Raw genomic sequence first — 14137 nt, forward strand, 5'->3', positions numbered from 1 at the left:
ACAATGTATCCTAGCAACAATTATGTTAGTCATCAATCCCGTTAATCCCCGTTCTGTCAAAAGTAAATTTCTTCTTGCACTATTTTCCTTTCTCCAGCCTGTAGTCAGTAGCCCATCATTATAAGAACTGTTTTCCAAAACCTCTTAGCTCTCTTGCTCCTCTTCTTCTATTTTCATCATTTCACAGGCTTGCCATCTATTTTCTCAGTTTCTTTCTCCATATAGCTGAGTATTGATGCTGAAAATCCCACAACTCCAAAAAATAATGTTTGGGATCAGAGCCACAGATATGCATGACTTCAAAAGGCCTAGCAAAACTGTCTGCCTATTCTGCTAATAGGATTTTTACTCTCCTAACTTCAAAAAAGATTGTTTTGCATCTTTTTCTCACATCTACCTGTCACATCTACCTTTATTTTCAGTCAATCTTAACCTAAAACATAAAGTCAGCAGGTTTGAACTCCTAGATCTTTCCATCGACAGTTCCTAGCTAGTCTGCCTAATATTCAAGTCCTTTCATCACTTGTGCACCTCCTAACTCATGTCTTCCTTTCCGCTCTGTGCACTTGGTGGTTGGCAGTTTGCCTTGAATTCAAAGGCAAATAAAAGTAATTGAGGGGCTGCTACTACCCCTGTCGTAGAGGAAGAAGTTAATATTAAGGGGTCATACATAACTTACACAGGATCATTTTGCTGATAAGAATATATCCAGAGCCCTTGAATCCAGGGTCCAAATTATTAACAATAACTTCTTCCTTTTCTAATAATAGTATCTGAAGATGTCACTGAAGTCACATTGAGAAAGAAGCTTACATTTTGTGTAACTTCGAAAAGACCTATATTCAGATTAAGTAGTCAGTAATGACAACGATCTAACAATTAATCTTTTTTATTCTAGCAATGACTATGTTATTTCTTAATACATCCAGTGAAAGTTAGTCTCTTATATACTATTTTATTCTAAATAATTAACTGTCCTAAGACAAAGATCCCTAAATATAAATATCCACATTCAGTTTTATCACATTCGGTAGGTTTTATTTTAATCTGTTTCATTTATGTTAAGTACCTAGGGATCTTTGTCTCAGTCAATACTCTGATCTTTTTAAATTGAATTCTCCTCCTTCAGGGACATAGCCTGATAGAAATGATTTAAGTAGCTAAAAAAATTTGAATTTCTTTCCTTTTTTCAGTTTGAATTCTATTAAAATAAGTGCATTTTATTCTTAAATTTAAATACTAATACCTGCAAACTTTGTTGTATATGTCTAGGAGCTAAAATTAGAAAAATAGACTCTAGATATTTAGGTACTTACTTTTTAAAAAATCTAATATTTGCTCCTTGAAGGATGCTAGTGACTTTTCAATCTTTTTAAAAATTGTTTAATTACAATTGTTTTAAAATTTATAAAACCATGCTTTCTTGTTTTGTTTTGTTTTTGAGACAGGGTCTCACTCTTATCCAGGCTAAAGTGCAGTGGCATGATCATAGTATACTGTAATCTTGAACTCCTGGGTTCAAGTGATCTTCCTGCCTGAGTCTCTCAAGTAACTAGGCCTATAGCTGTGCACCACCACACCCAACTACTTTTTTTAGAGATGAGGTCTTGTCATGTTGCCCAGGCTGGTCTGGCACTCCTGGCCTCAAGCAATCGTCCTTCCTTGGCCCCCCAAAGCCCTAGGATTACAGGCATAAGTCACTGCACCTGGCATAAAACCATGTTTCTGAAGATATTATGAACAAATATGGCAAATTGAGTCTTATTTTAGCCTTATCAAATTCTGTTCAATATTTGGAGTTGTCTTGAGATGAATTCCCTTCAGAAGTAAGAAATCCCTTATGATATAAATAATTCTCACCCTGGTTTAGTTAGTTTAGACTGTGGTAGATGGATTTTAACTCTGTTGAATTATAGACATATTAGCCAACAATTCTGTCACATGTAGTTAATAAATGGAGAGGTTCCTATTAAGAGCACTGCTTCACCTGGTGGCCTTTAGACTATACTGTATACAGAAGACAAACAATTTAATTGATTGTCAAATGACAATGACAAAATCTCTACCAAGTAACCGACGCAGATTTTTCTCTTTAACTGTAATTAAAAATATTTCTTTCAACTTTAAAAATCTTTAAATCAGGAATATTGAAACCATTTTAATGGGATGGAATATAAAGGGTGATAATTTGCCCTGGTGTGGCTTGCTAGCAGCTTTGCTCTCATGTGTCATGTTTCTATTGTTTCACACCAGCATTCAAGGAAAAAATTGTCTGTGAATTTAAAACAAAAGCACAGACAGAAGAAATGTATACATGTACAAATAAAATTTCGGGAATAAATGTTATGTTAAAGGTTTAAATTAAATATGCTAAAGGTTAAATTAGCTGTGATCAACTGCCCAAATGTATTTCCCTAAGATATGACTATGTATTTCTATCTGTTATCTACCTATCAATTGTCTATCTGCCTACCTATTTATCTACTGTAATTAGAACTTGAAAAGCTATGCTCATTTGCTACGTGATCTTCAAGAATGGGATTCTTTGATGAGCAATTTAACTCAATATATTGACTTACATGTCCCAAACTTTTCTTGTTCCAAAGAAAAAAAATAACTGTAACTCAGTACCAGTGAAAACTTTAGAATTACTTTTTCTTACATCTTAAATGATATACCTTAGGAAAAAAAAAAAACAGAAAACCCTATCAAATTATACTGAAATAAATTTGTAAGACAAACAGATTTTGGCTTAATGTATAGGAAAAATTTTTAATCTTTACCTAAGGATATGAATGACTGTAAACTCACACATCTAATACAAATGTGTAATAATCATGAATGTTTTCTAAAATCTGCTATTATATACTTTTTGCTAAATTGACTACTGTCTCTCACTTGAATTTTCAGTTGGTTGAGAAATTCCATTTAAAAAATACTATTCCTGGAGCAAGAAATTTCATTTTCAATATGGCTATATTTACCTTCCTGTATATGTTCTATGAGATCCTCAAGCAAAAAGAAAAAAAAAAGTGGGTTTTAGCTTTTCAGAGGTCAAAACTACTGATGTTCATTTTGTTTTTTCCTCTTCTGCATTATCTAGCAAAAAGACAACACGAGTAGTAGTAACCCTGGCCCCATTCTATTAGAGAGGTGTCAATATATCAGTTCATTTGATGGTTGATTGGGTTATTCTAAATCCTTAATAATTATATTTTTAAACTGACATCTTGTAAGGAAAGCAAAATAAATAAGCAAAGCTGAATCTAATCTAGAATGTGTTTTTGTGTTTATTATACTGTAATTTTTATGGAAAAGTTCATATGCATTTCCCCATACCCAATACCTACCTGTATCACTATGTTCTAACATAGCAGTTACTATTGAATGTCTCCCTTTCTCCTTATTACCATTTTTGTTATCTTAGTTTATGAAATCACAAATTTCCATAGGCTAAAGTATTTTGTCTTGTCTTTACTTCTTTCTCTAAATTTAGAATCTGCCGTTTATTCCACTTGTTCTTCATTTTTCATTTTATTTTCAGAACAATGTTTTTAAAACAAAACTCTTCATTTCTCTTTTTGAAGTGGGAAAAGTAATTAAAACAGAGCAAAACAAAAAAAGAACCAAAGGGCATGCCCTGGCCTAAAATACTGTTTGTTCATGATTGGGCTCTTGCTAACTTTTTCTTAATTCCTGCAATCCCCATATATAATCTGCACATAGGTGGTATTCAGTTATTGCAGATTTCCCAAATATGCAGTAACACATGGTTATGCTTTTCCATATAACATCCTTTTTCAAAAAAAGCTGTCGTTCTTCTTGTATTTAACAACCACTCTTTCCGTCACTGTTTACCTCACAGCTCTTGAGGAAACCTTCTCTGGTGATTACCTGCCTCATGGGAAACCTCCCCTGAATTCCACCAGCCTTTGCGCATACCTCTATTGTTGCACAGATCATGTTGTAATTGGCTTGTTCAACACTATATCTCTAAAAACGTGAGATATATAGTGTTGAACAAGCCAATTACAACATGATCTGTGCAGCGCACCAGCATGGCACATGTATACATATGTAACTTACCTGCACATTGCGCACATGTACCATAAAACCTAAAGTATAATAATAATAATAATAATAATAAAGAAAAAATAAATAAATAAATAAATAAATAAAAAGAAAAAAAAAAGAAAATGAAATGCAAACAAAAAATTGGAGGAAAATATTATCAAAATAAAAAAAAACAAAACAAACAAACAAAAAAGTATGTGGAGCCTGGCAGGTCATAGATATTTAAAACTATTTGTAGTATAAAAGATTTTATTTTTAAACTGTATGTTTACATGTCTCTGTGCTTTATTAGTATGAATACATTGAGAATTAATGCCAAGTCTAATTTATCATTATCAATGATATTTTCTCCTTAAGTGATATATAATAATATGAATGAAAAGTAAAAATATTCAATTTCTCCAATCCAGTTTTGCTCACCTTGTTTATCTCTCACTCAGACATCACCAGAGTTAAGCTCTGTTGACAGTTGGAAAATATTTCTTATGCCTTCTCAGCTGGCTCAGATGAATGCTTAAATGCATGTAGAAACAATAAGACATATGTCTTATTTGCAAATAAATTGCATTATATGTGTGCCTATATAGAGATGTGTATATATATGTATGTACATGTGCATATGCATTTGAAGCTGGCCTTTTCATTGCTCTTATTGTTTTATTTAATAATACTAGGCGTATTTATCCATGCTGCTCTGTGTAGATCTACCTCTAATTTTTAGTGGCTACTTAGAATTCTATTACTTGGATATGTCATATGGCACTTTTCCAGAGTGGCATTGAGGGTCAAATAACTTTTTTCAATTCCTTTTCTTTATAAACAAGGTTGTACTGCACAACCCCACTCTGAATGCCAACCCACTCTCTCTCCACCACTCCACACTCATCAGCTAAATGTCTACATTTAAGAGAGAGAGAGAGAGAGAGTAATAGATATATACTTTTTGTTGCTGTTTGTTAGCTTTTGTTTTTTATTTTTTATTTTTATTTATTTATTTTTATTTTCATTTTGTTTTATTATTATTATACTTTAAGTTTTAGGGTACATGTGCACAATGTGCAGGTTTGTTACATATGTATGAACTTTTGTTTTTTAAATAGATTTTATTTTTAGAGCAGATTTAAGGTCATAGCAAAACTGAGCAGAAAGTACAGAGATTTCCCACATACCCCTTACCCCCACACATGCATAGCCTCTCCAGTTATCAACATCCCTCACCAGAGTGGTGCATTTGTTACAATTGATAAACGTATATTGATGCATTATTATCACTGAATGTCCATAGTTTACATTAGGGTATTTTCTTGGTCATGTACATTCTACGGGTTTGGACAAATGTATAACATCATGTACCCACCAATATAGTATTATACTGCGAAATTACACTGCCCTAAGAATCATCTGTGCTCGTCCTATTCATCTCCCCTTCCCCTCAACTCCTGGAAACCATCGATCTTTTCACTTCTCCATAGTTTTACATTTACCAGGATGTCACACAGTTGTAATTATATAATATATAGCTTTTTTTTTTCCAGACTGGCTTCTTTTACTTAGTAATAATGTGTTTAATTTTCCTTTATATCTTTTCATTGCTTGCTGGATCATTTCTTTTTAGCACTGAATAATATTCCATTATCTGGATGCACCGTAGTTTATTCATGCATTCACCTACTGAAGGACATTTTAGTTGCTTCTAAATATTGGCAATTGTAAAAAAAAAAGCTTCAGTAAATTTCTATGTGCAGGTCATTGTGTGGATATAAGTTTTCAACTCTTTCTGGTAAATATTGAGAAGTATGATTGCTGATTCATATGGCCAGAGTACACTTGATTCTTTAAGAAATCTCCACAAAGTTTTCCAAAGTGGTTGTACAATTTTGCATTTTCACCAACAATGAAAGAAAGTTTCTTTTGTTCCATATCTTCACCAATAAGTAGTAATATGAATGTTTTAGATTGTGACCATTCTGATAGGTGGGTAGTGATATCTGTTTTTAATTTGCATTTTCCTGATTTTTATGATGTGCCTGCTTGCCATCTCTCTATTTTCTTCAAGGAGGTGTCTGTTAAAGTCTTGTGTCCATTTATTAATCAGTTTGTTTGTGTTCTTATTGTTGAATTTTCAGTATATACAAGTTTGAAATGTTAATGGACACTGTCAACTTTTCTGTTGGTAAGTTTGTATTACTTTCTGTGCTACTCAAACTTCTTGAGTTTAAATTGAATTGATCTTTTTCATTTATCCACTTTTTAGAAAACATATGCTCTATTAATTCTTTCAGTATTTATGTTTTTTTGTTATTGCCTTTTCACTTGTTTATAGATAATTTGTATCTTCTTTTAGATTTATTCAGTCTCATCCTTTACCTATGTTATTATGTCGTTTGTCTTTTTCTCATTCACTTGAGTTTTGAAATATATTCTAGCTATTTAATCTTTGTCAGTGATAATGTTGTAAAATCTTTTTTAATCTGTCAATTGTGTTCTATGTTTCTTTTTATTTTGCTCCACATGTGGACCTTAAATTTTTATAAATTCTCATCTGTACATCTTTTTTTTTCACAGCCTCTAGGATAAATAATGAACTTATAAAAGTTATCTTCCAATAAGCTTAATAATTTTTTTCTAATTTCATTGCAATTTATTTTACTTGTGACTGCATATCAGTATCATTAAATGCCAAGCATTATATAAAAGTGGAAAATTGGAAGAAAAAATGCTATATACTTTACCTCCTAGAAATTAAAAAAATAAAATCAGCAATAAAATGTTATTATATTAACTGCTATCTAAAGTCAGATGCAGATGTAGTGATCACAATACAATATGAGTGTATGCTACAGCACCTACAACTGAGTGATGTAGTATAAGAAAGGTATTTTTGAAAAGTATGGCACCAGAAGCTAAACTGGAAAACTCATCCAAGTGTTGGGGAGAGGGGCTGCAAACTTTATTAAAAGACTCTCTCAAGTTAACAAAAGCCCTAACAAAATACATGATATTGGCAATAGCATGTCGGGAATCTGAAACACAGCATTCTAAGTTCTGAATATTAAATAATAATCCTTGGGGAAGAAAGCAATGCAATATAATTATCTTATGAAAGACAATAATAATACTATCAATGAATGTAGGGGAGAAAATTATTATAGTGGTATATGAGGCACTTAACAAAAATACTATTTTGTTTTTTGTCTTTTGTGATGTTGGAGTTATTAGTCAAACACTTTTAGATTTGTATTTTTTTCTTATTCTAAATTGATATTTAATTTTATACCTAATTCTGTATTCATAATTTTAACTCCTTTTCTTTAAAAAGTGCATCAAGTTGAGTAAGCTTCAGGCCAGACCTTATCTAGGTCTTCATATCTCTCATGCTGAGTCAAAATTTCCTGTTTTAATATTTGACTTTTCAATATGAAGGTACAGTTTTTCTCTCAATTCAGTGAAATTTCTCTTTATTACATCTCACCAAGACTTTTTGAGTTTAGTTTTGTTTATTGGGTGTTCTACTTTGTGAATTATTTTTACGGTCTTTGCCCTTCAAGTATTTTATTTTTTTCCATAATTCCCTTCAAACATTTACCTCTATCACATAAATTTATTATGACATCTATAGTATTTTCTGTGTCAAATATTGAATTTTTAGAAATATCTAATGGGTTCCTCACCACTAGTAGCTACTCAGTAACTTCAGGATACATTAATATCTAAAAAATAATAAACATATTTGATCTCTTGACTCAGCTTAGAATTATTTTTGTTGTTGCTGTTTTGGTATCTTCTCCAAATTGTAAGCAATCTCTTACTTGAGGTATATCAGTAAAAACTATCTAAATTTCATAGTTTCACTTTTTTCTTTGTCTTGAGAATGGCTTTTAGTCTGGAGAAAGGGTTTAGAAACTTGTCAGGCCAAAATATCCAGTACATTTCTTTCTTTATGTAGTTACCCATGCTCCAATTGTTTAAAATACATTGCTGTTATTAGTAAGATATAGAACATATTTATGAAGTGATTCCATCAAAATTATTTGGATATTTTCATATATTTATTCTTATTTTTCATGTGTCTATGTTTAACTATATAGGATTTTTTTTTTGATGTGTGGATACGTATATAGGAAAATTCAGAGATTAAGTTTTTTAAGATTGGGTAATTGCCCAGTTCGTGAGCATTTAGTGTTTTAAATAATTTTTATCTTTCAATTAGAAACACACATCAGGCATATCATGTACTCTGTCATCATTTTTCCAATAGTTCTACGTGTACTTTATTTTCCTTATCTTACTGAGTAGTTTATAAGACATATGTTTAAAATACCTCATGTAAAACTCAGAGACAATAAGGTGGGGCTCTGTGTTCATGTTCTTGTTGAGTTCTTAGTAGTCTGAATCTTATGGGATTCACCTACTATATTTCTACAAGCAGTGTAATTTCGGAAAAAAATCGGGTACTGAAATGTTTATTTTTATAAATTAGCTAAACTTAAAAATGATCCAAAGGGTAAGTTCACAGCAAGCATTCATTTCTTTTCCTTCCATGTAACTTGCATGCAAGTCAGGCATTGTCATATCTTTTTATAAATCCTTTTCTTGATTTGTTTTCCTTCTTAGAATAATTTTAACACACAATTATTTTTACTCTGGTTAATGGGATTTTTTAAGCGCCCTGAATTCCATTTCAGAATGATGAAGGGAATTAAATACTTATGTTATATAGATAATAATATTCAATATTCATCAAACGCATGCAAAATGAGCAATTAAGGATATGCAACTGTATCCCATTATGAACATATCCTTGATACGCCTTCCAAACTTAAATTCCAGATTCTTTCTGCTACTCAGCTAGTTTTTGCTAATATTTTCTTCATGGAAAATTTATTTTCTGAACTGATTAATAATGAATAACAAAAAAATTTCCATTTTTTGAAATAGCCTATTTCTTATTAATTTTTTAATCATTCAATTACTCCCCAGCCTATATCAAGAATTATATAGTAATTATTTTTTAACAGTTAACAAGTCGCAGTAGGTTTGGGTTATAATGAACATACTGTGGCTTACAAGATAATATGGAATAGTGGCTAACCCATGAATATAGTGAGAAAACTTTTTAAAAGTTATATTGGAGTAATCCCTTAGCTAATAATTATTATTGTAGTTTAGCTATTTGGCTATGACAAAGTAATACTAGTTGAACCTCACTTGAAAATATACGATAGCAACTTAGTACATGGTATTGTACATGTCTTCACTTGGTTAAACAACTTTTAGAGGATATGCTTACTGATTTTATATTTCAACTCTAAATTGTTAGTTTTCAACAGTAGGTTCAATGCGTTATTGGTAGATTTTGTGACCTAGGTTTTTGTATGGGCATTTTGGTAGAATGTTTTCAACACTCCTATTTTGCTCACTTATCCTCTGTAATTTTAGAAAAATAAATTGCCTTACTAAGTTTTGTTAGATAATTTCAGTCACTCCATTATTTGAAAGACTTAATGGTTCACAAAACATTTTTGTTTCCGCATTTCAGATACCCACTTTGTCTGAAATAAAGCCAAAGAGAAACCAATATATTATTATTTTTGTGAGAAGAATAACTATGATGCTATAATCTAGATTTATTAATGCATTCAGTTATTCAACACATGTTTATCAATAGCCTATCACTTTGACACACACTTTGGATAGAGCAGTAAACAAATGGATGATGACACATATCCTTGCTATAACAAGGATCTTATTTTACAGAGTAAATACAAACACTGTGTGCTATGAAGACAGAATGTTTACAAAGGGGTATTGATTATTTATTCTGCCATTTAGGGAAGAGCTCACTAAAAATGTTATGGAATAAAAACCTGAACAACATGAGGGAGTGAGCGACAGAAATCTATGGTAGAAATTTCAGCCAAAAATAAGAGTCAGTTTGAAGAGAATAATGTTGTAGCAATGTGATGAAGGTCACTACAGCTGTACCTGAGAAAGTAAGAGGATGAATAGTAGATGCATTCAGAGAGGTAAGGGGGGACCAGATTGTGTATGTCTTACAAAATGAAAAGTAGCATAATATACCCCATGGTTTAAAAGGGTACTATTGTTACTGGGGTGAAAATGGACATATACAGATTAGAATACCATTGGGGGATGAGTTAGATGATCAACGAAATAATCCGGACAAGAATGATGAAGATTGAATCAGGGCTGTGGCAATAGAGAAATTAAGAGTTTGTTGTATTCTGTATATATTTTCAAGCTACAATAGATAGAATTTGCTGAGAGACTGGACATGGAATTCATGAGGAGGACAGGGATTAAAGATGACTCCAAGACTATGGTGATAAGAGTAATTGAGATCTATATGACTTCAGAAGGTTTTGTTTGAGGTAAATGGTGAGAAACTTGTTTGTTTACATTAATTTTAAGAGATTCAGGAGGCATCTAAATGGATATAGTGGGTAAGCAATGGATAGGAACCTAGAGCTCATACATAGAGATCTGAGATGGAGGTATATATTGGTATTCATCAACTGATAGATGCATTATGTTCTGTGAGACTAAAAGATCACAAATGGCCTGAATATCAGTAGAAAAGAAAAGAAAAGAAATCCAACCACCATATCCTGGTGCACTCTAAATTCAAGAGGTTGTTTTGATGAGGAAATGAAGTATGCAGATCCAAAAATATAGCAAGAAAATTAAGCAACGTTGCTGTTTAAGAAGTAATGTGTATAGAGTCTGAAAGTGTTTCAAAGATGAGTGAGAAATAATGTCAAATGTTGTTGATAGAACAATAAGTTGAGGAAAGAAAAATAATGAATTTTTTAGTTATCAAAATGATGATTATTGGTGCACTTGATCAAAGCATTTTAATATTTGTTTATACCTCATTTCTAAGTAGCAAATTTCCCAAAGCAAGTCACATGTTTAAGCCCAGATCCAAAGGGTAAAGAAACTCTACCTTCCACTGGGAAAAAAAAATTCAACTTTATATGGCAAAAAGCGGTTATGCAGGATGGGAAAAATTATTTTTGCCATTTTGCAAACAATTTAACATGACCTGAAATCCTATAGACATTAAAAAGTTCCCAAAATGACATTATAGATGTAATGCTCAGTGTCAGTCATTAGAGAAATGAATATTAAAACCACATGAGATGCCAGCGCATGCCCTCTCAAGTGGGTTAATACTAAAAAGAAAATGGCAAGTGTTGACAAGGATGTGGAGCATCTGTAACTCTTGGATATTGCTAGTGGGAATGTAAAATGGTACAGCCATTTGTGCAAATAGTTTGTCAATTTCTTGTATAATTAAAGATGTGATTACTGTATAACCCAGAAATTAAATTTATAGGTTTTTAGCCAAGAATAAGGAAAACACATTTATGAAAAACTTCTATGAGAATGTTCATAGGAGCTTTATTTATAATGATCCAAACTGTAAACAACCCAAATATTCATTACAAATTGTGAGTATATCTAAATTATGAATGATTAAGCAAATTGTGGTATCTCCATTCAGTGAAATGGTACTTAGTGATAAACATCACTTAGTGTATTGATATATAAAAGAGCAGGAGTATCAAATGTATTCTGAAAGTGAAAGAAACCAGACACACAAGATTACATATTTCATTTATTTGAAATTCTCGAAAAGGCAAAACTGTCACAAAATAAAGAAGATTAGTGGTTTCCTGGAGCCAGTAGGTAGGGCTAGTGAATTCACTGAAAAAATGTGTGTTACCAAACTCTTTATGTTACTATTTATGTTACCAAACTATTCATTCCTCATTTAAAATGCCTTTGGCCAAAAATGCATTGCATTGTGGATTTATAATGGGTGAAATTTATTATACAGAAATTGATAATATAACCAATTGAAATAAAATAAAAGATAATAAAGGATGCTATGAACAAGCTTATGTAATAACAATTTGGGTAAAGTAGATAAAGTTCATGAAAAAAACACAACTTAACAAAACCAACTCAAGAAATAATAGAAAATGTGGTCATCAGCAAAGCCTGAGTCCTGTCCTCTCACTCTCCTCCCCGAACAGCATGAGCTTCACCACTTGCTCCACCTTCTCCACCAACTACGGGTCCCTGGGCTCTGTCCAGGTGCCCCGCTACGGCGCCCAGCCGCAAGCAGCGCGGCCAGCTTCTATGCAGGCGAGGTCTCTGGTTTCTAGATCTCCGTGTCCTGCTCCACCAGCTTCCCGGGCAGCATGGGGTCCAGGGGCCTGGCTGCGGGGATGGCCACGGGTCTGGCAGGAATGGGAGGCATCCAGAACAAGAAGGAGACCATGCACGACTTGAACGATGGTCTGGCCTCCTATCTGGACAGAGTGAGGAGCCTGGAGACCGACAACAGGAAGCTGGAGAGCAAAATCCGGGAGCACCTGGAGAAGAAGGAACCCCAGGTCAGAGACTAGAGCCATTACTTCAAGACCATTCAGGACCTGAGGGCTCAGATCTTTGCAAATACTGTAGACAATGTCCCCATCGTTCTGCAGATCGACAATGCCGGACTTGCTGCTGATTACTTTAGAGTCAAGTATGAGACAGAGCTGGTCTTGCGCCAGTCTATGGAGAACGACATCCATGGGCTCCTCAAGGTCATGGATGGCACCAATGTCACTCGGCTGCAGCTGGAGACACAGATCGAGGCTCTCAAGGAGGAGCTGCTCTTCATGAAGAAGAACCATGAAGAGAAAGTGAAAGGCCTGCAAGCCCAGATTGCAGCTCTGGGTTAACTGTGGAGGCAGATGCCCCCAAATCTCAGGACCTTGCCAAGATCATGGCAGACATCCGGGCCAAATATGACCAGCTGGCTCGGAAGAACCGATAGGAGCTAGACAAGTACTGGTCTCGGCTGATTGAGGAGAGCACCACAGTGGTCCCCACCCAGTCCGCTGAGGTTGGACCTGCTGAGGTGACACTCACGGAGCTGCTACGTACAGTCGAGTCCTTGTAGGTAGACCTGGACTCGATGAGAAATCTGAAGGCCAGCTTGGAGAACAGCCTGAGGGAGGTGGAAGCCCACTACACCCTGCAAATGGAACAGCTCAACGGCATCCTGCTGCACCAGGAGTCAGAGCTGGCACAGACCTGGGGAGAGAGGTAGCGCTAGGCGCAAGAGTACGAGTCCCTGCTGAACATCAAGGTCAAGCTGGAGGCTGAGATCGCCACCTACCACCGCCTGCTGGAAGATGGCGAGGACTTCAGTCTTGGTGATTGCCTGGACAGCAGCAACTCCATGCAAACCATACAAAACACCACCAGCCAGATAGTGAATGGCAAAGTGGTGTCTGAGACCAACAACACCAAAGTTCGGAGACATTAAGCCAGGAGAAGCAGGGTGCAGGAGGCCAGTGAAAAGTTCAGAGGTCATTGGATGTCAAAAGAAAAAGAAAGAAAAGAAAGAAAAGAAAAGAAAGAAAGATGGATAGATAGATCTAAAAAATATTATGAGAAAATTGAATTCTAAATAACACTTTCCAAAAACAACAAATTCCAATCTCAGATGGTTTGCAAGTAAATTTGTACAAATAAATACTGTAGAAATATCACTAAAATTGCATAAACTCAGAAAGAACTAACAAAGAGGAACACTCGCCAACTCATTTTAGGAGGCCAGCATAATTTTCGTATAAAAATTTGACCAAAAAACAAAACTAGGTAAAAAAGGAAAAATTGTGGAACAATGTTTAAATAAACAATTGCATGAATAAACCAAGGAGTCCCAAACAAGTTATTAGCCATTCAAATCCAATGATACATAAACTAACTGTATCATGTATAGATAATACAATGTGTGACAATATCACATAAATGAAAAATGCAATATACTTGAACATCAACTAGTAATTCAGTATAATATGCAACTTAATAACAAGTATTTTTTCAATAGGTGCAGAAACATTTTTGATAAAATTCAACAAATGGGCATGATAAAAATTAAGTCTCAGCAAATTAAGCATAGACATGAACATTTTTAATCTGAAAAACCACATCAACAACAAAAAAACTGTACAACTAAAACATAAGTTACTAGAAA

At 33.7% G+C, this 14137-nt stretch overlaps 1 pseudogene; it reads left to right on the forward strand.

Annotated features, from left to right (window-relative positions):
• Window positions 1–12036: 12036 nt before the first annotated feature.
• LOC129044479 (keratin, type I cytoskeletal 18-like) lies at window positions 12037–13423 on the forward strand (annotated as a pseudogene).
• Window positions 13424–14137: the final 714 nt, after the last annotated feature.

Source organism: Pongo pygmaeus, chromosome 13 (assembly GCF_028885625.2).
Source record: "Pongo pygmaeus isolate AG05252 chromosome 13, NHGRI_mPonPyg2-v2.0_pri, whole genome shotgun sequence".
In the NCBI taxonomy this organism is placed as follows: Eukaryota; Metazoa; Chordata; class Mammalia; order Primates; family Hominidae; genus Pongo; species Pongo pygmaeus.